The sequence below is a fragment of the Chiloscyllium plagiosum genome, unplaced genomic scaffold, assembly GCF_037043375.1.
Source record: "Chiloscyllium plagiosum isolate Xiang-an unplaced genomic scaffold, Cpla_swu_hap1 HiC_scaffold_25, whole genome shotgun sequence".
In the NCBI taxonomy this organism is placed as follows: Eukaryota; Metazoa; Chordata; class Chondrichthyes; order Orectolobiformes; family Hemiscylliidae; genus Chiloscyllium; species Chiloscyllium plagiosum.
Genome location: NW_028270163.1, coordinates 37,722,666 through 37,746,655, shown reverse-complemented (window position 1 = coordinate 37,746,655; position 23,990 = coordinate 37,722,666). Strand labels below are relative to the sequence as shown.

Here is a 23,990-nt window from a genome sequence, read left to right as displayed (position 1 = left end):
AGAATTTGTCAACTAGTCTTTAGTCCTCAGATAAACATTAGAAGTGTGACATTGGAACTAAAAACAGAAAGCTAGCATGCTGAAGACTCACACACCCCTTTGTACTCTAAGTTTTTTTTTGGTTTGTTTTCACTTGATCGTCAAAAGATGAGCTGTGACCTGATAGAGGTTTCCAAAATTATGGATGGAGTGGATGGTTATTTTTCCCAGAGTAGGAATGTCCATTATTAGGAGACAGAGTTTTAAGGTAAAAAGGGGAGAAAGGAGTTGTGTCAGGCATATTTTTACACTGAGAGTGATAAGTGCCTGGAATGTGCTGCTAGAGGAAGTGGTGGAGGCAGGCACAACAGCAATATTTAAGAGGCACCTTGGTAGAAATGTAGAAGGATATGGACTTTGTAAGGGCAAAAGGTTATTCATCTAGAAAGGCATCACGTGTTGGTGCAGTCTTGGTCTTCTCTGAAGGGCATATTCCTGGGCTGTTCTGTTCTTTGTTCTTCATTTTCCAGGAGCAGTTCCCGATTAGGGTTAACACACGGGTGCATTGAGCTTATCTGGATTTCAGCTTCACCCTCCTTCCAGTTTTAGGTTATCTTAATGTGAAGCAGAAATTTATATCATTCACTCAGTCAAGTTACATTCAAAGCCACATTCTTGAAAGAAAGTCTAATTATTGCACTAGGGAAAGTCTTTTGAGAGAAATGAATGCCCTCGATGTGACAGAAGGTGAACCTGAAAGGTTAGTTCTGTTTCCTTTTCCTTCAAGGCTGCTTGACCTGCTGAGTATTTGTGGCATTGGCTGTTTTTATTTCAGATTTCCAGCATTGGTAGTATTATGCTTTTGTCTTGGTTGCGTAGCCTCCTTAAGTTGGAAGGGAAAGCAGATGCCTTCGACAGATAGTGCTCCCTTCTGACCACCAGGGAAACGGATACATAAATCAGCCAACACAACCTATGCTTCCTTGGTTACAATGGGTTGATCTCGGGTCTGATACAATATTCAAAATACATCATATGGCATCATCACTCCAATTATAACACTGTTCCTGCCCAACCTAGACACAACAGCCCACACAAATAAATAAAACATATGGGGCTGGACAGGGACACAGAAGAAAATCACCTGCAATATATTAAAGCATTCAGAACAAATGTGTTTTTACACTAACATATCAGGAATTACAAAAAGTAAAACTGGTGTGGGGGATGTCCCAAAAAAAATGCTTAAAACATATATATGCCAATGATTCCTTTACTGTTTGTAGATGTTTCATGTAATAATGTTGCTGCCACATGACTATGTTCACATCAGCAGAATAGACAGAACACCAAGCATTGTTCTAAAGATAGATCCAATCTAAGTCAACAGAAACTTACTTACTTGAAGGAATTGTCCTAATTCAGACAAGAATCTATTTATAAGTTTGCTTTAGAGCTCATGTTTTGTTTCTTATTTCAGGCTCACTTTTTAAAATCCATTTATGGAAACATGGAGCAGGCCAACAGTGACATCACTCTGTTATCTCTTGTGGGCTGGGTATGAGAGGACATGAAATTATCTTCCTGATGCCAGTCATTGAATCTGGACTTCCTATTTTTATTCTCTCATGGAATATGGGCATTTCTGGCTAGACCAGCATTTATTGTCCATCCTGAATTGCCTGGACTTAAGAGTCAACCACATTGCTGTGGGACTGGAGTCACATTTTGGCCAGACCAGGTAAGGATGACAGATTTTCCTCTCAAAAGGAAATTAGTTAACCAGATAGATTTTCCTGACTTTGACAATGATTTAATTAGAATCTTAATTCTAGATTCTTTATTGAATTTAAATTCCACTATTGTCACGGTGAGATTTGAACCTATGTCCACAGAACATTACCTAAGTTTTTGAATTAACAGGCCAGTGATAATACTTCTAGGCCATTGTCTCCCCCAAATATCAATAAAAAAATCTGTGACTGCATTTTAAATATGAATTCAGTGGCTATATCCTGGCAGTTTAATAATCCTCTCCATATATGTTAGAAGTAGCAGCCAAGAGAGCAGGAGGGAAATGCTTAGGTGGAAGACAAACCCCCGACAACAAGACAGAGTCTACACTGTTAGTTTCCAAATATATCAATTCCTATTCCATAGGCTAAACTGGTTTCAAGCCAATTTGGGTTGTTTCCAATTTTCCCAAAATAGATATTTCAAAATGTGAACAGACTCCAAAACCTGTTCCATAAAAACAACAGAATTAAAGTACTTTAGAATTTTACAATTACCCATTATTTCCCCATTTCCCCTGTGCCAAATGGGACAAGCTACATTGCAGGGAAAGTCTTCCTCAAGCGGGATCACTTATAGTTAATGAGTTGGTTAAGTATTACCCTTAGAGGTCTATTTAACTATCCATTGAAATCAATGTTGATCAACAAGAGAGCAACATGACACAATCAAGCAGAGTCATAGAGACGTACAGCACGGAAACAGACCCTTTGGTACAACTCATCCATGCCAACCAGATATTCCAACCCAATCTAGTCCCACTTGCCAGCACCTGACCCATATCCCTCCAAACCCTTCCTATTCATATACCCATCGAGATGCCTTTTAAATGTTGCAGTTGTACTAGCCTCCACCACTTCCTCTGGCATTTACCATCTTCTGCATAAAAAGGTTGCCCCTTAGGTCTCCTCTCACCCTAAACCTCTCACCCTAAACCTATGCCCTCTAGTTCTGGACTCCCCCACCCAGAGAAAAGACTATTTATCCTATCTATGCCCCTCATGATTTTATAAAGTCACCCCTCAGCATCCGACGTTCCAGGGAAAACAGCCCTCAACATGGTTTTGTTAAAGAGAAATTGCTGTCGAGAGTGTGGTGCTGGAAAAGCACAGCAGGAATTCCTGATGAAGGGCTTATGCCCAAAACGTCAATTCTCCTGCTCCTAGGATGCTGACTGACCTGCAGTGCTTTTCCAGCACCATGTTCTTGACTCTGATCTCCAGCATCTGCCGTTCTCACTTTGTCCTTAAAGAGAAATTGTGCTTGACAAATTTATTAAATTCTTTAAGGATGTAACAAGCAGGTGGATTTTGGGAAACCAGCCAATGTAGCATATTTGTATTTCTGAACTGTATTCGATAAAATATTGTATAGTATGATGTCATGGTGTTGGGTGTGATATATTAGCATGATTAAAGGATTGGCTAACTAACAGGAAACAGAGGGTCAGGATAAATGAATTGTTTTCAAAGTGCCAAACTGTTTGCGAGCTAATTGTAACAGTAAATTATACAGAAACAGATGCTTGGAGCTACTAACATGTTTTCTTCTGAAAAAGAGAAGGCACCTTAGCAGAAGGGTAGTTTCGATTTAGTTTTTTGAAGTCTTCAACTTGTGAGAGTTGTTGGAAATCTCCAGGCTGTTAGAATTTGACTGAAGTATCCAGGATCTAGGAGCTGAGAAGAAAACTGAAGCATCTTCCAGCAGACCAAAGGGCTGAATGACTCATTGAGAAAGAAATTAAAACATTAAGATCAGAGTGATACTTCACTGAGATCAAGTGACTGTAAAGGAAATTTCTAGGAGAAAGGTTTGGATCCTTCTTTTTGCTATCTGTTTTAAGGTCTTTTTAAGTTTTGGCATTTTTTCTTCTGTGTAATAAATGCGTATACTTTTGCCAAAAAAGGAACATTGGCAACCTTGTGTGAATATGTTCACTGACTGACCACCACCTTCACCAATTTGCAAAAGTAAAACAGATGATCTAGCCAGGTTTCAAACTGGGATCTGACTTGTCCAGTCTTACCATTAGCTGGGATTGTTACATCTTGTACTTCTGATAGGAAACATTTTACTACAATCAGGTCAACAAAAAACAGTTCTGAAGAAGTCATTTCAGACTCAAAATATTAACTGTTTCTCTGTCCTCAGTTGGTGCCAGATCTGCTGAGTTTCACCAGCATTTTCTGTGTTTGTTTCAGATTTCCAGTACTTGGCTTTAAGTATTTGAGGGTAGTGCTTACATTCCTGTGCATTTCATTTAAATGCTGTAATATTTTGTTAAAAGTGTAGAGGTTAATAGAGAAAGAGGCTTTCACTGGATCTATAAAGTTTACAACTGTGTTTTCAGCAGGTTTCAAAATGAAACACAATGGTCCAATCATTTTTATTTGTCCCTTTTTAAGTCAAATTTTCTTTTGCTAAATTAGTCTTTTGTCTTGAAGGCACTGATTGTTTAATGGGTACAGTTCACTAACATTAAGTTCCTCTCAATAGTTTGGGCCTGTTTCTTCTTGGCCATCTTTCAGCCTTCAGAGTGACTGTTGCTAGATTGCTTGGTCATGATGCTAGGTATATCCAGTTACCTCCTCATTCAAAATCAACACATAAAGTCCCTGTACATCAGACAAGAAGCTTTGTTCATATTCCTCTTCCTAAATTAGTGTCCTTGAGAATACAGCCCCTGCTGTGATTAGCTAACTTATAAAAACTTGTACTTAGCTCTCCCACTATTACTGACTGTAATTATTTACTTACGTATCAAGCCAACATCTGTCTATCAGTAATGCTTTTTTTATTTCAACCCTAATCCCAATCAAACTAGCAATGTTTTTACGATTTATAAATTCATTCTAGTTTGATCAGATATGACAACAAACAATAGTGTTGAATCCAGCCCATGTTCTAATCATTGCAAGAATTTTGATAAAAGTTGATTTCCTTATCTACAATTCCAGCGACCTCGAAGACATCAAATTGAGTTGAAGGCATTATCAAAAGTGTGTTACTAAATGACTAGTTTCTTTTGGCAGAGCTCATAACATTTATTACACAATTCAAATATATTTTACTTAACCAGCATATCCATACATCTGAACACAAGCTCTAACAGTAACAACTAGTCAGCACAATTTACATTGACATACATAGGTAGAATTGACATAATTTTGTACTGCAAACTTCAGTGTCTGAATTTAAATTTGCAAGGTTGGAAGTGAAGACAGCAGCTTCCAGGAGGGACACATCGACAATTCAGTCGGAAACAGCAGAAGAAACAGAGAAGGATGGGAAGGATTTCACTCTGTTGATGAAAAGGCCACATTGACATATCTTCTCAAAATATGGACATTGCAAACACCTTTGAAAATTAAATTTTCCAGTGTATCATAACTAGCTTCCCACCTATTCCCTTAGAAAGATCAGGATCCTTTGATTCCCAGGAGATCCAACCACCATATCTGCACTAGTAGTTCAGCGATAATGTCTCTACCTCTGGGCGAGAAGTTCTAGGTTCAGGACCCATCTATAATGGAGATGCCATACCACGTCAGAACAGTTTGATAAAAATAATGATGCCTGCTGTTATTTCCTAAAATCTGACCAGGCACTTCATGCCAAAAGGGATAAAGGCAATGAACCAGCTCAGAGTAAAATCTCCATATTAAAAATAAGCAATCTAGCCTTAGATAATCATTACCTTCCTTTTGATCCAAATATTGAACATAAATTTGTGAAGACTTCATAATCAGATTATAATTTATATAGATTAGATTCCCTACAGCATGGAAACAGGCTCTTCAGCCCAACAAGTCCACACCGACCCTCCGAAGTGCAACCCACCCAGACCCATTCCCTTACATTTACCCTTGACTAACACCAAAGGCAATTTAGCGTGGCCAAATCACCTGACCTGCAGGTCTTTGGATTGTGGGAGGAAACCGGAGCACCCGGAGGAAACCCACGCAGGCACGGGGAGAATGTGCAAACTCCACACAGACAGTGGCCCAAGGCTGGAATTGAACCCCGTTCCCTGGTGCTGTGAGGCAGCAGTGCCAACCACTGAGTCACTGTGCCGTCCCAAGTAGCCAGCGAGGGAAGGAGTCAGCAGGACTCGAACCTGCATGGGAAGCTCCAAAGGATTATTAAGCCATCGCCTTAATCAGTCAGCCAGGAATACAGGCCCCATGGATTAACTTAGAACAATGAAAGATCTGGGCCGGGTGGTCTTGAACCACCAACCTTTCGGTTAGCAGCTGAACGTGCTGACCAGTTGCGCAACAGAGACTTTCAAATAGCTTGACAAATAATGGAAAAAATGCATGAGAAGTGACTTTACAAATGAGTTGATTTCAATATTAAGCTCAAAATTATCACCAATGAAAGGGTAAACCTCATACTATTTTCAAAGTGATTCGTGAGATAGAGATTTAAGTTCACAAAAGTAGTGATTGAAATGTTGCCAGCACAATAGACATACATTCATTTAGGTTTCTTAAAAAGCTCAGCAGCAGCCATGTAGCTTCAGTGCTAGGATATCTGGCGCCCACGTAGATAACCTGAAATTGAATCCCAGGCTAAAGTAAAATTCCCACTCTAATTTCTCATGACCTGCACCATTCCATATTCTTTACCGAACTTGGATTGAAGGAAGGGGACACAGCTTGAGAGGTGAATTGCATGAGAAGTATTTCAGTGGTCTTAAAACATGAAGCCAAATCTTAAACCTTATGGATTGGTGTTCAAGGAGATTAAAGCAGCGTTTCATTTCAGATGTATTTCTGGACAGTTATGTGGAATGCTTAAATGCTAAACAGGATTTTGCCTTGCTGCTATAGAGTGCCACTGTACTGCAGTGAGCATTGATTCATTCCCCCCCTCCACTGCTTCCATATTTGTGACTGTGATTTATGTTGCAAACTGTGGGCTACAGCTGTTGTTGTTGTGCTTAAAGATGGGATTCATCCACTTTTTATAACAGAACATAATTTTTCTTGCCTAGCCCTCAACCAGAATGCTGTCACATCGCTGCACAGAATCCGTCTTACATCACGCTCAGGTGAAAACAATACCACAATGTGACGCAGGGTAGGAAAATATATTTGTGATTAATCTTCTGTTGGTGACAAACTAATGCTGATTCAGGACCTTCTCCAGTAACTTATGACTTGATTAACAAGCTTGGGATGTACACCAATGAATATTTTTGCCCAACAAGGTCCTGGTAATAATTTCTTTGATGGAAGAGTGTGAGTGGGAAAGATATCCCAAGAGTTAGTTGTTAAGAAACTGTGTCTTGCCCACCTATATCTTAGTTAAGAACAACTTTGAGAACCAGACTTGTTGACCAGCAGTTCCCCAGCCCCATTGAAAGGCCTGTGATTTATCAGAGCTTCCCATAAGCTGGCATGAACCCTCCTGCAATGTTCCATGACTAGATGCAGTACAACAAAAACATTCCCAAAAGTTCAACTCTAATGCCAAATTCAAAGTGGGACATCATTTAGTCACTCAGATGAAAACAAAAACTCAGCCTGACTCAATATATCCTGTTTAAGGAAATGGTGCAAAGTGTAGAGAAATAGACTGTTTTGTCAGATTTGATTTATTCTATACCAGTGAAAATAATTTTGGACAATTCATCACATGTTCACCTACACCCTCAATGTTTGATATGCGATGCTGTTGGCAGACAGGATCAGGTAGATCAGGAGCAGCTTTAATTATTTCTCCCCCTCACATTTTATTCTGCCTGTGGACCATGAAGATGTGTTTCATGTGTATCTGGATATTTTGTGGTGTCTCAGCGGCCGTAAAAATGCATCAGATTCTCTTGCAGTCTAACTACCTTTTCACATTATATATTAACTTGATAATTTTATGATGCATTCCAATTCACTATCAGTTAAAGGCATGCACGTTCAAATTTCTTGGTTGGCCACAGCAGATACATGCAGTCTATAACATTTAAGACCTTCCCTTACATGTTAACATTTATTTTAAACCTCTGGATACTGCTTTGATCCAATTTAAACTTGTTTCCCAGTGGGAGGCTAATCTAAATTTTGAATAGATTTCATCCTGTGCTCATTCCTATCTAACAGCTGACATTCAAAAATGAGAAAAAAATACAGCAGAGCAAACATGTTAACTGATAACAGATGTAGAAATATTTTTTGTTCAAGTTACACTAAATTATATGGTTGAAGAGGTTCTACTAGAGGACATTGAGTTCTCTGACTGCAGGCATGTTTCTTTCTGTAAGGGACTACAATAGTCCAGATTTTCCCGCAGGAAGATTGTCATTCTTACAGCAGAGACTGGAGGTGCACTGTGACCATGCAGACCAACACAACTGACTCTGCTTCAATGGGGTTTCAACTGACTGACGTTACACAGGACATACTAGAGGACTAAAACTTATTCTAACTCATGGGTAACTAGGACACTGAACACCTCTCCTTGACTACACCCACCTGCCCGACACACCCATTCCACGACTGGTCATGATACGCATCCCCTATCTGACATCCTCATCCCCTCCCTCACTCCCACTGACCTCCCCCTCCCCTGCTGCCCCTGACCTGATGCCCCTCCCACCCCTCAGCCCCACTGACTTTACAGCCCCACTCCCACTAACCTGACAGCCATCATCCCTACTGACCTGACACCTCTCCACCCCTCAGCCCCACTGACTTGACAGCCCCACTCCCACTAACCTGACAGCCGTCATCCCTACTGACCTGACACCTCTCCACCCCTCAGCCCCACTGATATGACACCCCCTCCACCCCTACCCGAATGAACTGACAACCCCCCATCCCCACTGAGCTGACACCCACCCCACCCCTCAGTCCCACTGACCTGACATCTCCACCCCCATCCCCACTGACATGACACCACCCACCCCCAATTACCTGGCAAGCCCCACACCCACTGACCTGAAGAGCCCACGCCCACTGACCAGACACCCACTCCCCTCAACTGGACAATACACAACCTACCAAACCAGCCTGCCCCTCCAACCTATCCCTACCAGACTTAAGACCCAAACCCCCTTACTATTCCAAAGCTCACCCTAAACCTACAACCCTAGCCCCTCCATGAACTCTTGAGCAACATTCTCCCAGCCCATCATCCCAACTCCTGAAGCCCCCCTCCCCCCCAACCTGACTTGAACCTCTCCTTGGATTGGACCCAATTTCAGCCCCAACTATAACACACATCCCCACCAACCTGATTACCCTCCCCACCCCATCCCCAACTACTCACCCATTTATCTCCCACCCCATTCACCTGGAATCTGTGACCTTCACCCATTTAGGCACCGTACTCCCCCCGACTCTTTCAGCAGTCGTCAAAGTGGCTGCAGGCCCTTTCAATCAGATGGACGTTCCTGCTGAAAAAGTGAGTGCGGATTCCATGCTGATCTCTTTTGCTCCTGTCTCCATGAAATCCTGGGCTTGTCTAAGCTGCTTTGAGGAAGAATGTCCCTGTCCAGGAATTTTGTGAGGAGGACCCCCCCAAAAGGCAAGTGTCCAATCAGGCTCAGAAGTAGAGTGGCCAATCCCAAATCTGGGCCAATGTTTTGTGTCAGATAATTGCAAAAATTTTTAAAGCACCCCCAGTACCCCAAATTCAAATGACAGCAGCCATGAGAAGCCTGTATAATTTTCATGATAGTCGTGTTTGTCACCAGTCCAAAAATATAATTTGCATCAGATCTTCAGCATTGAAAGATATGCATTATCATTGCAAAGACATTGCTGGTATTTCTTCCAACGGAGATGATCATTGAATAGTGAGGCCAGAAGTCACTGCCGATAAAAGTGAACATTACTCATGCCCGACATGGGATGTAGTGTCAGAACTGGACTCATATTTCAGACAAGTAAACCAGAGTCAAATGCTTTAGACCTTTTTTAGAATGCAATTTTTTTTTTAGCAGCCCTTGTTTTGGCGAGGAGCATCTTGCTTTCTCTTTTACAAAGGAGGGATAAGCAACAGACATCGATATCAGTGGCACCATTACACAGGACGGCATCATTAAGATGCCAGGATTCACCCCAATTGAATGGGTATCATCATTGGGACCCTGAGCAAATGTGATTGCTGCAGAAGCAGGGAAATATGCCCTGGAACACAAACAGAGATTGCTGGAAACACTCAGCCAGTTTGGCACTACCGGTGCAAAGAACAGATGAGCTAACATTTCGGGTATGGATCCATGATCAAAATGAGTTTAATCTGGAGCCAGGCAAGCTTAGGCTTTGACACATGAAGAGAAAGGACGTGTATGTGCACAGCATATCTTAAAGTAGATCACATTATTGTCATGTGGACAAGAAAGTGGCCAATTTACAAAAAACAATAAGTGATTAAATAATTTGTTTTTCATGATATTTGTTCAGGTATAAACATTGGCGCCAGGAAGGTGAAAAGATACATTCATTCAGCAGCTTTTGTGACTTTGATGTAACTCGGTTTGAAATGTGGGACAGAACCTTCCATGAACCAGTCAGTCCTGGGGGTTTGAGCAGTAGACATCAAGCGGTTTACAGTCACCAGATGTTGGGGAAAGACCATAAGACATAGGAGCAAACTTAGGCTATTTGGCCCATCAAATCTGCTCCTACCATTTGATCATGGCTAATATATTTCTCAACCCCATTCTCCTGCAATCTGCGTGAAACCTTTGAGAACCTTACTAATCAAGCTCTGTTGTTAATACATTCAATGACTTGGCCTCCTCAACCTCCTGTGACAATGTGTTCCAGAGATTAACCACCCTCTGGCTGAAGAAATTCCTCTCATTTCAGTTCTCAAAGTCACCCCTTCACTCTGAGGCTGTGCCTTCGGGTCCTCATCTCTCCTGCTGGCAGAAGCATCTTCTCCATGTCTACTCTTTCCAGGCCTCTCTGTCAGTTTCAATAAGATTCCCCTTCATCCTTCGAAATCTCATCAAGTACAGATCCAGAGTCCTCAACTGCTAATCATATGACAAGCCCTTCATCCCGGAGATCATTCTTACATTTCCTGTGGGCCTTCAAGACTAGCACATCCTTGCTTCGATATGGGGTCCATAACTGCTCACAATATTCCACAGGTGGTCTGACCAGAGCCTTATACAGCCTCAGCAGTACATCTCTGCTCTTGTATTCTAGCCCTCTCAAAATGAATGCTAACATTGCATTTAGCTTCTTACTGCAAAGTGAACCTGTATATTAACCTTAAGAGAATCCTGAACTCCTAAGTAGTTATGTGCTTCAGATTTCTGAAGCCTTTCTCCATTTAGAAAATAGTCTGCACCTGTACTCTTGCTCCCAAAGTGCATAACCTCACACTTTTCCACATTGTACTCCATCTGTGAATTCTTTGCCCATTCTCCTAGCCTGCAAGTCCTTCTGCAGCCATGCCACCTCCTCAGGACTACCTTTCCCTCCACCCATTTTGTGTCACAGAGTCATAGAGCTGTACAGCACAGAAACAGACTGTTGTGTCCAACTCGTCCATGACAACCAGATATCCTAAATAAATCTAGTCCCATTTCCCAGCATTTGGCCGATATCCCTCTGCACCCTTCTTATTCAAGTACCTATCCAGATGCCTTTTAAATGTGCCAACTTCCACCACTTCCTCTGGCAGCTCATTCCATACACGCACCATCTTCTGCGTGAAAACATTGCCATATAGGGTGAGATGAGAAAGATTTAAAAGGGACCTAAACCTATGCCCTCTAGGTTTGGACCCCCGCACTGCAGGGAAAAGGCTATTTAAACCTATCTATGTCCCTCATGATTTTATAAACCTCTATAAAGGCAACCCCTCAGTCTCCAATGCTCCAGGGAAAACAGCACTAGCCTATTTAGTCTCTTCCTACTGTTCAAACCACGGTGGCACAGTGGTTAGCACTGCTGCCTCACAGCGCCAGAGACCCGAGTTCAATTCCCGACTCAGGTGATTGACTGTGTGGAGTTTGCACATTCTCCCCGTGTCTGCGTGGGTTTCCTCTGGGTGCTCCGGTTTCCTCCCACAGTCCAAAGATGTGCGGGTCAGGTGAATTGGCCATGCTAAATTGCCCGTAGTGTTAGGTAAGGGGTAAATGTAGGGGTATGGGTGGGTTGCGCTTCGGCGGGTCGGTGTGGACTTGTTGGGCCGAAGGGCCTGTTTCCACACTGTAAGTAATCTAATCTAATCTAATCCAAACCTAGCAACATCCTTCCAAATCTTTTCTGAACCCATTCAAGTTTCACAACATCCTTCCGATAGGAGGGAGACCAGAATTGCACACAATATTCCAAAAATGGCCTAACCAATGTCCTATACAGCTGCAACATGACCTCCCAACTCCTATATTCAATACTCTGACCAATGAAGGAAAGCATATCACAGTAAACTTTGATGCAAAATATTCATTTAGTATCTCCCCATCTCCTGTGGTTCCACAATTAGGCTGCCTTGCTGATCTTTGAGGGGTCCTATTCTCTCCCTAGTTACCCTTTTGTCCATAATGTATTTGTAAAATGCCTTTGGATTCTCCTTAATTCTATTTGCCAAAACTATTTCATGTCCCCTTTTTGCCTCCCTGATTTCCCTCTTAAGTATACTTCAACTGCGTTTATAATCTTCTAAGAATTCACTTGATCTATGCTATCTATATCTGACATATGCTGCCGCCTTTTTCTTAACCAAAACCTCAATTTCTCCTGTTCGCCAGCATTCCCTACACCTTACCAGCCTTGCCTTTCACTCTAACAGGAATATACTGTCTCTGGACTCTCATCTCATTTTTGAAATCTTCCCATTTTTCAACCATCTCTTTACCTGTAAACATCTGGCCCCAATCAGCTTTTGAAAGTACTTGATTAATACCATCAAAATGATCCTTCCTCCAATTTAGAACTTTAACTTTTTGGTCTTGTCTATCCTTTTCCATCACTATTTTAAAACTAATAGAATTATGGTCACTGGCCCCAAAGTGCTCCCCCACTGACACCTCAGTCACCTGCCCTGCCTTACTTCCTAAGAGTAGTTCAAGTTTTGCACCTTCTCTAGTAGGTACACCCACATACTGAATCAGAAAGTTTTCTTGTATGCACTTAACAAATTCGTCTCCATCTAAACCCTTAACACTATGGCAGTCCCAGTCCATGGTTGGAAAGTTAAAATCCTCTACTATAACCACCCTATTGTTCTTACAGGTAACTGAGATCTCCTTACAAATTTGTTTAAGAGAACGTGTTGAGTGCAGATGCTGGAGATCAGAGTCAGAAAATGTGGCACTGGAAAAGCACAGCCGGTCAGGCAGCATCCGAGGAGCAGGAATGTTGATGTTTTGAGCATAAACTCGTGCTCAGAATATCAACTCTTCTGCTCCTCGGATGTTGCCTGACCGGCTGTGCTTTTCTAGCACCACCCTTTTTTTTACAAATTTTGTTTCTCAATTTCGTGCTGAATAATGGGAGGGGGGTGGTGGTGATAGGGGGTTCTATAACACAATCCCAATAAGGTGATCACCCCTTTCTTATTTCTCAGTTCCACCAAATAACTTCCCTGGACACATTCCCAGGAATATCTTCCCTCAGTACATCTGTAAAGCTATCCTTTATCAAAAATGCCATTCCTCCTCCTCTCTTGCCCCCCTTTCTATCCTTCCTATAGCATTTGTATCCTGGAACATTAAGGTGTTAGTCCTGTCCATCCCTGAGCCATGTCTCTGTAATTGCTATAATATCCCAGTCCATGTTCCTAACCAGGCCCTGAGTTCATCTGCCTTCCGGGTTCAGCCTCTTGCATTGAAATAAATGCAGTTTAATTTATCAGTCCTGCCTTTTTCTCTGCTTTGTTCCTGCCTGCCCTGACTGTTTGACTTGCTTCTTTTCCCAATTGTACCAGTCTCAGACTGAATTCTTTCCTCACTATCTCCCTAGGTCCCACCTCCCCCACCACCCCCACACGTTACTCGTTTAAATCCTTCCAAGCAACTCTAGCAATCTCCCTGCCAGTATATCAATCCTCTTCCAATTCAGGTGCTTCTGATACAGGTCACTTCTACTCCAGAAGAGATTTCAATGATCCAAAAGTGTGAGTCCTTCTCCCCATGCACCAGCTTTTTCAGTCGCCAATTCATCTGCTCTATCCTCCTATTCCTACCCTCACTAGATCATGGCACTGGGAGTAATCCAGATATTAATACCCTCAAGGACATCCTTTTTAAATTCCTGCTGAACTTCCTACATTGTCCCTTCAGAATCTTATCCTTTTTCCTTCCTAAGTTGTTAGTTCCAATGTGTACAATGACGTCTCTCCCCATTGAGAACATTCGGCAACCTCTCTGAGATATCCTTGATGCTGATGCCGGGGAGGCAACACACAATTCTGATTTTTCGCTGTCAGCTGCAGAAGCACCTGTCTGTACCTCTGACTAGACAAGCCCCTATCACAATTAATTGCTTAGAACCTGATGTACCCCTCATTACATTAGGGCTGTCTCAATATCAGAAACTTGGCTGTTCATACTACATTCACATGAGAGTCCATCACCCCTTACATTTTCCAAAACTGCATACTTGTTTGAAATGGGGTTAGCCATAGAAGTCTCCTGCTTACTTGCCTACCCCTCTTACCTTTCCTGGAGGTAACCCAGCTACCTGACTGTGTCTGTGACTTTTTGCCCTTCCTATGATTGCCATCCATCACTCCCCCTAGCTCCTGTAAATTCCTCATTGCCTCACTGCCACTCCAACCGATCTATGCGATCTAATAGGATTTGCAACCTAACACACTTACTGCAGACATAAACATTAGTAACATGGAAGTCTCCCTAATCAATCACATCCGACAAGAAAAGCACATCACTCTACTAAGGCCAGCTTTGCGCTTTAACAATCTACAGACCCAGAAAATAGCACAGTCTTACTGCTCTAAAAAAAACACTGCTCTAAAAAAAACACCGCTCCAGGCTAATTTAGTCCCTATGTCTTATATTTTAAATTTTAATCAAGAAACAGATCTCAATAAAACATATAACCAAAAAGAACCTGCTCTACTCACTATTTAAAAATAAGACAGTAAGATTACACTTACAAACTGTGCACTTATCAGCTCCTGTGCTGTGAGCTCTCCCACACAGGTCCCTCCAAGGTCAGCTATGAATTTCAAATCTTGTGTAAGTGAGAAACTTGGGTGTGTGGATTGGAATAATTGTGCTGTGACACAGATAGGATAATGTTGGAGAGGCAACAACTCCAAATGCAAGGGACTGATCTGATATAGCAGATCAGTCTGCCTACTGTGGTAGGGGGAGTTTAGAAGTCACTACCACCCTGCCTTCAATGGGGGTACAATGAATTTCAATAGTGGACATGGCTATGTGGTAGATTAAAGGGTGAATGAGAAATTGGGGGGTAAAATAGTGATATTAATAGTTAGATATGAGGGAGATGAGAAAATAGGAAGTCTCAAAGCTACTGGGATTTACAAGGACAGTGACACAAAAGGGCATATGAAGAGTTTGTGGAGGGAATCTTCATTTTCAGGTGGAGCCAGGACTCTCTCAAGAGTGTAACTTGGAAACAGTTTCTTCATCTACCAAATCTCTGCAGTGCAATACCAATGAGATATGGCTGCCAGCATACTCACAGTGGGTGGGATGAGTCTGTGAGGTGGGGCCAGTTGCGTTAATATGAGGCACTCCAAGGTGCAATTGCATAAATCAGACATCTGCAGCTACAATGACAACATACACCTCCCCTCAGGTTACTCTGCACATGCAGCTCTTGTGTTGACTAAAAATGTGTCTTACAAACATTGGTCAGAAGCAATCATGGCAATGTCATTCATCATGAGAAATGAATCATCCTTTGTGAGGCAGAAGGGATAGCAGGTCACCTTAAAAGTGCCACCTGCATTTGGCAATTCTGAACACACATCCCGAAGGTCCCATAGCTATATAAGGGTGTGGAGCCACTCTCCTTTCAAAAGAGAGTATGTAAGTACTTGAGAACATGGGCCCTGATAATCAATGTTGTATTTTGTGGTTGATGTGAGGGTTGAAGGCAAGGCAGTGGTTCTCCTCATAGATTTACGATATTCCCAATTTATTTGCACAAGATTTGTGACACATAAGGTGGAATATCTCTGAGGTATATGTAGAGGCATTTCACATCCCTCCTTCATGTCTTGCTGTATTGCAGCCTGTGCTAAAGCTTCCTTTGTGTTTGATATGACTGCTCAAGAGTCACATCATTAATGAGGTGTTACGTTCCTGAGACTTCCCATGTAGGGTTCATTGCAATCATGCTGCAAAGGCAAATACTATCGACACTGTTGCAGTCCTAAAAAGGCAACATAAACAATTTGAGAGATTCAAAGGCATCAGCAAGCTCAGAAACAACAGTATTCTCCAGGGGATGCCGAAGATATGAAGAAGCTGCAACAGAAGATAGTCCCAGAATGCAGAGGAGGTTTAGCAGGCCCTGATGGTATTGACCTTGCTGTTATTTCCTCCAAATAACCAAATCAAAGTGCAGACATAGGCTGGGTTTGGCCTGGGACACCATGACAGATAGGTGTCATGTGCTGGAGTAGAGTTTGTGCTCTGAAGAGTGAATGGTCCTCTATCCAGTAGCTGTCAAAGTGATAACCACATTTAATTTTTATGCAATTGGTACAGTCCAATCTTCCAGTGGGGACCTGTATGGAATCACCTGATCTGCAACGCACAAATGCAGCAAGGATGTGACAAATTCAATTTATGCAAGATTACACCACTGCATCCATTATACCTGTGACAAGGTCAGTGTTGCAGGCCGGGCAGTGAGATCTGTAAACATCATTGGCCTCAGGTGCTGGGCACTATCGACTGTACACATGAGGATACACACATAAACATGTATAAATGTTGAGAGTGCTTTATTACAATATGACTGGATTCATTAATGGATTGCATTTAATCAATTCTGAAGTGTTCTTCGATTCATTCCAAGTAACTTGGAAACTGCCATGATGCCTCAATCTTTGAAAGGTTTGAAAGGCTGAATGCCACCCAAAAGCTGCCCCTACCTGGAGACCATAAGGCCATAAACCGTTGGACAGATAGGAACTTTATCCCCTTGAGCTGCTCTGCAAGTCAACGCATATAATCACCAAATCAACTTTCATGCTTTATCTACATAAACAGTGAGACAAGAACCATCCTCCCCACCAGTGGCTGATGATACCCTGAAGGACTACCTGACTGAGGCAGAATGCAGGTACAAAACAGTCCACGTTTCTAACAGGGCCATTGTAGAGCAGACAATAGGGGTACTCAAGATGAGGTTCTGAGGTTGGATTGATCTTGAATGGTCCTGGAGTACGGTGTCAAAACGTGTGGCACTGGAAAAGCACAGCCAGTCAGGCATCATCTGAGGAGCAGGAGAGTCGACATTTTGGGCATAAGTCCTTCATCAGGAATGTTGGTTGGGAGGTGTGGTAGGTGGGCAAGGTGTCTGAGAGATAAATAGGAGGATGGTGTAGCTGGAGTGGGAAGGTAGCTTGGAAGGTGGATGGAGGTGGGGGTAATGGTGATAGGTTAGAGGGGAGGGTGGAGCAGATAGGTGGGAAGGAAGATGGGCAGAAAGAACAGTTCAAGAAGGCGGTGCCAGATTGGAGGGTTGGATCTGGCATAAGGTGGGGGGAAGAGAGATGAAGAAACTGGTGAAATCAACGTTGATGCTGTGTGGTTGGAGGATCCCGAGGAGAACATTCTTGACACAGTGTGCCACTTATGCTGTGCTCTGCATAACTGAAGCAGGCAAAGAGGGAATACAATGGGATGAGGAACTGGGAGAGCAGCAACAGTGTTCTGAGGAGAATGATGAGGACATTGGAAGGAACATCACTTTGATCATGATAGAGTGATACGGCTTCAGGCAGACAGAACTTCAGTGAGCAAGTTTTGAGAAGATTTGTAGCTCAGGTTGAGTTTCTGGATGTAAGTTTGCTTGCTGAGCTGCAAGGTTCATTTCCAGACATTTCGTCACCTCACTAGGTAACATCTTCAGTGGGCCTCCAGGCGAAGCACTGCTGATAATTCCTGCTTTCTATTAATATGTTTGGGTTTTTGAGGTTGGTGATGTCATTTCCTGTGGTGATGTCATTTCCTGGTCTTTTTCTCAGCGGGTGGTAGATGGGGTCTAACTCGATGTATTTATTGATAGAATTCCAGTTGGAATGCCATGCTTCTAAAAATTATTGTCCATGTCTCCGTTTGGCATGTCCTAGGATGGATGTGTTGTCCTAGTCAAAGTGGTGTCCTTCCTTATCTGTATGTAAGGATACTAGTGAGAGAGGGTCATGCCGTTTTGTGGCTAGTCGATGTTCATGTTTCCTGGTGATTAGCTTTCTGCCCGTTTGTCCAATGTAGTGTTTGTTACAGTCCTTGCACAGTATTTTGTAAATGATATTAGTTTTGCTTGTTGTCTGTATTGAGTCTTTCAAGTTCATTAGCTGCTGTTTTAGTGTGTTGGTAGGTTTATGGGATACCATGATGCCAAGGGGTCTGAGTAAGAGGATTAAATTACAATTGCCAGGATGCGGTCAAGAAAGATTTCTTAGCAGCATTAGAACCAACACTAAAAGATAACCAACTCACAGAAGAAATCCAGCTAACTATCAGACAGATAGTTGCACCAACATTAAGCAGAAAAAAGGAAGGAAACACACTCAATACAGAAGAAAGGAAAGCACTGGAAAGACTAAACAAAAATAAAAACATTGTTATCCAACCTACAGACAAAGGACACTTGACAGTCATTCTAAATCGAAGAGACTACATTGAAAAAGTGAACGCATTACTTACAGATACCAATACTTACCAACAAGTATCAATTGACCCGACCCAACAACTTTGAGAACTGAACCACAGCCCTACTCAAAAAATGTCAGAAATCTGGAGAAATAAATAAAACCAACTTCCAAAAAAAAACCAGACGGATCCAACACACCTCGCTTCTACAGATTACCCAAAATTCACAAACCAGGAGGCCCCCCTCAGGCCCATAGCCTCACTACCTGGAACACCAACTTATAGATTGGCTAAGGAGCTACACCAAAGACTAAAACACTTAGCAGAAGACTCGCGCCACTCCATCCACTCCACCCAAGCATTCCTGAAGACCATCAAAGACACTAAGACAGAAGAGGATGAAATAATGGTCTCCTTTGAAGTAACAGCCCTGTTTACATCAATCAATATTAACCTGGCCAAGGAAACACTGACTACACTATTAGAAGACCCAAAGACACATACATCAAACATTACTAACTTCATCAGCAAGGACAGTATCGTCAAGCTAATGGACCTATGCCTTACCACACACTTCACCATCAACAACAAAACCTACAGACAAACCAATGGAACACCCACAGGATCTCCGATATCAGGGTTCTTAGCAAAGGCAGTAATACAGGGACTTGAACAAACAGCTCTGCCAACCAACCAATCCAAACTTTGGGTCCGCTACATGGATGACACCTTTGACATCACTAAATGAAACAAATAAGAGGAAACCTTTAAGACTATTAATAATACCCTTACTGGCATATAATTCACGAAAGAGGGGAAAACAACTACAAAACTTCCATTCCTAGATGTCACAGTAGAGCGAACAGCCAATGGGGAACTTCAAACTAGCGTCTACAGGAAAACAACACCAAATATTGAGCTACAGAAGCAATCATCTCAACATCCACAAGCAAAGCTGCATCAGAACTTATTTCAACAAGCCAACACACACTGCAGCACAAAGGAACTATGCAGAGCAGAGGAAAATCACCCATACCATGTATTCAAAATGAATGGGTACCCAATGAACATAATCGGCCGATTTTTCAGCAACAAATCCAAACAAGCAGACAAAGCACATCCAGAAACCCTAGCCACTCTCCCCTACATCAGAAACGTCTGAGAAATGACTACCAGACCACTCAGACCCTTTGGCATCATGGTAACTACAAATCCACCAACACACTAAAACAGCAGCTTGAAAGACTCAATACAGACAACAAGCAAAACGAATGTCAATTACAAAATACTGTGCAACACTTCATTGGACAAATGGGCAGAAAACCAGCCACCAGGATACATGAACATCAACTAGCCATAAAACAACATGACCCTCTCTCACTAGTATCCTTACATACAATTAAGGAAGGACACCACTTTGACTGGGACAACACATCCATCCTAGACAAGCCAAACAGAGACATGCATGAGAATCCCTAGAAGCATCGCTTTCCAACTGGAACTCTATCAACAAGCACATCGAGTTAGACCCCATCTACCACCCGCTGAGAAAAAGACCAGGGAATGACATCAGCACAGATAATGACATCACCAACCCAAAGAAACCCAAACATATAAATAGAAAGCAGGAATTATCAGCAGTGCTTCGCTCGGAGGCCCCCTGAAGATGTTACCTAGTGAAGTGACGAAATGTCTGGAAATGAATCTTGCAGCTCAGCGAGCAAACTTACATCCAGAACTTCATTGACACCTGCAGTGAACAGATACGTTGGATGAGCATATCATTCAATAAATTTAGACTTTTGTTATCACAAAGGCAAACAGCTCCTGTTTATGGGAAATAGCAAATGCATTTTCTTTGTTACTTGTTTCTTCACCTTTCCTGTTGTGCAATAAAAGTTACCATTATCCATTGTTTGAGCATTTTGCAACATTTGCTGCTCCCATATTCAAGAACAACAGCAGTCTGTTCTGATAGGTGTGAGGGAAAGATTAGCACTCAGATAGGAGGGCATCCCAACAATGTACAGCACAAAATAAAGTAGGCTTTCTTCATGATCAGGTATCTGAGAGCTAAGCAATGCATTCTGCCGTGACCATTATCGGTCGGAGATGAAATTCCTTCTCACCTACCCATCATTGTTCAGCTTTCAGCATCTGCTGTTTCACACATGTTGCTAAATGAGCTAGCAATGCTATCGTCATGTAATGTCTAAGTTTCCACAGTCAGCACTTAAGAACCCTTTTTCTACAAGATCAATGCACCATGAGTCAGCATTTAGATGCTAATGGGGTATTGGATATCACCTATCCTTAAAAGAATGTCCTGTAAGGATCATAGGTACAACGAAATTTGTCTCCAGAGAGTATGCAGTCATGAATGAGCATGTACTCAAGCACACAATGTGGCCATAAGTGTGGAATATGAGAGGACCTTTCACAAGATGTTCTTATTAATTATCTAATCAGTAATTTCCTCACCAAAATAGTAAGTCTTGGCTGCACTCACGAATGTGAGGGTTGAAGGATATGCAAAATCTATAAATATCCAGCATGTTTCTCACAGATAAGGAATGCCGTGCTTCTCTAACTTTTGTCCTTCTTGGGATGTATGAAGAGAATGCCTAACTGTGACCTGGACTCCACGTCCCCTCGTCCTACAGCTAAAATAACAGTCCATCAGACAGCTCTCAGGGCTGCTGCTAAATTCATCACAGTGAGTCCTGTGCTTAATTCAGGACACGTTTGTTCTTTGCACTCCATCAGCTCTCACTAGGTTGTCAGTCCAAAGCCTTCAACCCATTAATGTTTTCTCCTACCTTCTCGTTAACATTGCAGATGTCCCTGCATATTCTCCCACCTCTTGTTTCCCCCTCCTTCCATTATTGAAAGCCATTGAAAGACTTGGGATTTTGGGGCACTGAATTGGCACTGACTGTGTAGATTTGTTTCGATGAGGCCCAAGGACACAATTAGGATGTTTCTAAGTCCTCCTTCAGTCCAGGTCATTGATCATTTCAGACAGTGCCACGTGTTCTTGAATTCAAGCCACACAATCTGCCTCAGTTGCTCTTTTTGCAATGCCATTTTGTGAATCAGGGTTAGTTTTCCGAGCATTTGAATTACAATACTTGCATTGCACACGTTCAAGCCTTACAGTGAAGCTTACCAAAGATTTCTCTTTTAAATTGGAGCTGTTTAAAAATATGAATTGTTTCCTTAGTTTATCTTTGATGGATTGCATCTGAGCTCCAAAGGTGAACTTAGCTGCCTTGGCCAAGTTATTGCTGTCCTTGACATGAATCGTGTTGAATCTCTGTCAAGTCATTTTCTTTCTCTTGTATAATTCTGTGTCTATTTAACTGGATTACCATGACTTAGATTAATATAACACCTTTAACACTATTAAAAAAACATGAAGGAGGAAGGATTAAATACTGATAGAAAAGGGACGACTGAAGCTTGTAGTTGAAAGAAGCATTTAAAGGCAATGTGTGGAGAGTTTTGGACTTAATTATAGAAAGAACTGTAGAGCATTAAAACCAAAATTGCAGACTCTATTTCCAACAGTGAAATGATGGGAGTGCAAGAAGATCAGGATCGAGGATTTAACCTGGAAAGACTGCCCAACACTCATAATGTTTGAATTCCATTGAAATCTCAAAGTTTCCTTTCAATCTGTACTTTGAGGTAACAATCAGAAAATATTCTATAAAACAGTTTGTCATGTGAATGAATATGGTGATAAGGTAGTAGAATGTTGACTAGTGCTATGCATAGTGATAAATATGAATTACTGATATTCAACTTGCGTTATCTGATTTTACACCTGAGAACTTTAAAATCACTTTTAAAAGGACAAATATCCATCTAAGCTGACTGCAATGATCACCGGGCTAGCAAAACCATCAGTAAACCAAGAGCAATCTGACTGAAACTCAGATGTGTGTTCCCTGATTGATTCACACCATTATGAAAATTACACATTGGGACAAAAGTCACCAGCACATCATTCAACTTGAAAAAAAATTGACGTCAGACACCAGAATCCACAAAAGAACTGCATTTCAGACAACAGTTTTTGAGCAGTAAAGCAGCGAATTAAAAAAAATGCATTGATAATAGCTAACAGGAAGCCTCTCTCTCCTTGTCTCTCTCAACCTTGAAGTCAATGCTCAGTAACAAAGCAAGTTGGGTCAACAATCATTCGTTGAGAACTCAAGGTAATGGCCTAGTAGCATTGTCTCTAGGCAAGTAATTCAGAGACCCAGGTAATGTTCCAGGGCCCAGGTTTGAAATCAACCAAGGCAGATGATGTAATTTAAATTCAATAGAAATCTGAACTTAAAAGTCTGACAATCATCATGCAACTAATGTTGGAGTCGAAAAGGCTGGTGCTAGAAAAGCACAGCAGGTCAGGCAGCATCCGAGGAGCAGAAGAGTTGATGTTTTGAGCATAAATTCTTCATCATTGACACATTCCTGACGAAGGGCTTATGTCCAAAACATCGATTCTCCTGTTCCTCGGACGCTGCCTGACCTGTTGTGCTTTTCCAGCACCACCCTTTTTGACTCTGACTCTCTAGCATCTGCAGTTCTCACTTTCTCCATGCAACTAACGTTGATTGTTATAAAACCCATCGAGTTCACGAATATCCTTGATGGAAGGAAACTTGCCGATGTGTGAATCCAGACCCAAAGCAACATGGTAGATATTTAACTGCCCTGTCCCATTTTATAGGAAACCACTTAGTTGTATAAATTGTCAGAAAGGAGAAAAGGAAGGAAACCAAATAGACTATCTTGCTCTGCCTAAAGCAGTGGAAATAACAACAGAAACAGTCCTGTGGTCCCTGCAAAATCCTCCTTACTAACATCAGGGAGAGCTGTCTCACACACTAGTCAAGCAACAGCCTGATATTGTCAGTAAGGTTTGATTCCATGAGTATGACTAAGTCCCAGACACCACCATCACCAACCCTGGATATGTCTTGTCCCACTGGTAGGATAGACCAAGCAGAGCTAGCAGCATGGTGGTATACACTCAGGAAAAAGTTGCCTTAAAAGTCCTCAACATTGACTCCAGACCCCATGAAGTCTCATGTCATCAGATCAAATATTGGCAAAGAAACTTCCTGCTGATTACCAGGTACTTCCCTTGGCTGATGAATCAGTGCTCCTCCATGTTGAACAGCATTTGGAAGAAGCACTGACAGTGGCAAGGGCACAGAAAGTGCTCTGACTGGGGGACTTCAATGAAGAGTGCAAGAGTGTTGGACCAGCACCCGGAATACCTAAAAATGAGGTGTCAACCTGGTGAAGCTCCAAAACAGCATAGGCAAGAAATGATTGACAGAGCTCAATGATCCCACAGATCAGATCTAGGTTCTGCAGCCCCACCACATTTACTCGTGTATGTTGGTGGACAATT

At 42.1% G+C, this 23,990-nt stretch overlaps 1 long non-coding RNA gene across 1 annotated transcript in view; it reads left to right on the top strand.

The window, feature by feature from the left end:
* Window positions 1-1,706: 1,706 nt before the first annotated feature.
* LOC148145318 (uncharacterized) overlaps window positions 1,707-23,990 on the top strand; it is an 80,201-nt gene continuing 57,917 nt past the window's right edge. The window contains exons 1-2 of the long non-coding RNA XR_015761460.1: window positions 1,707-1,720; window positions 6,773-6,858. This is a non-coding gene — a long non-coding RNA (uncharacterized LOC148145318). The remainder of the gene's footprint in view (window positions 1,721-6,772; window positions 6,859-23,990) is intronic.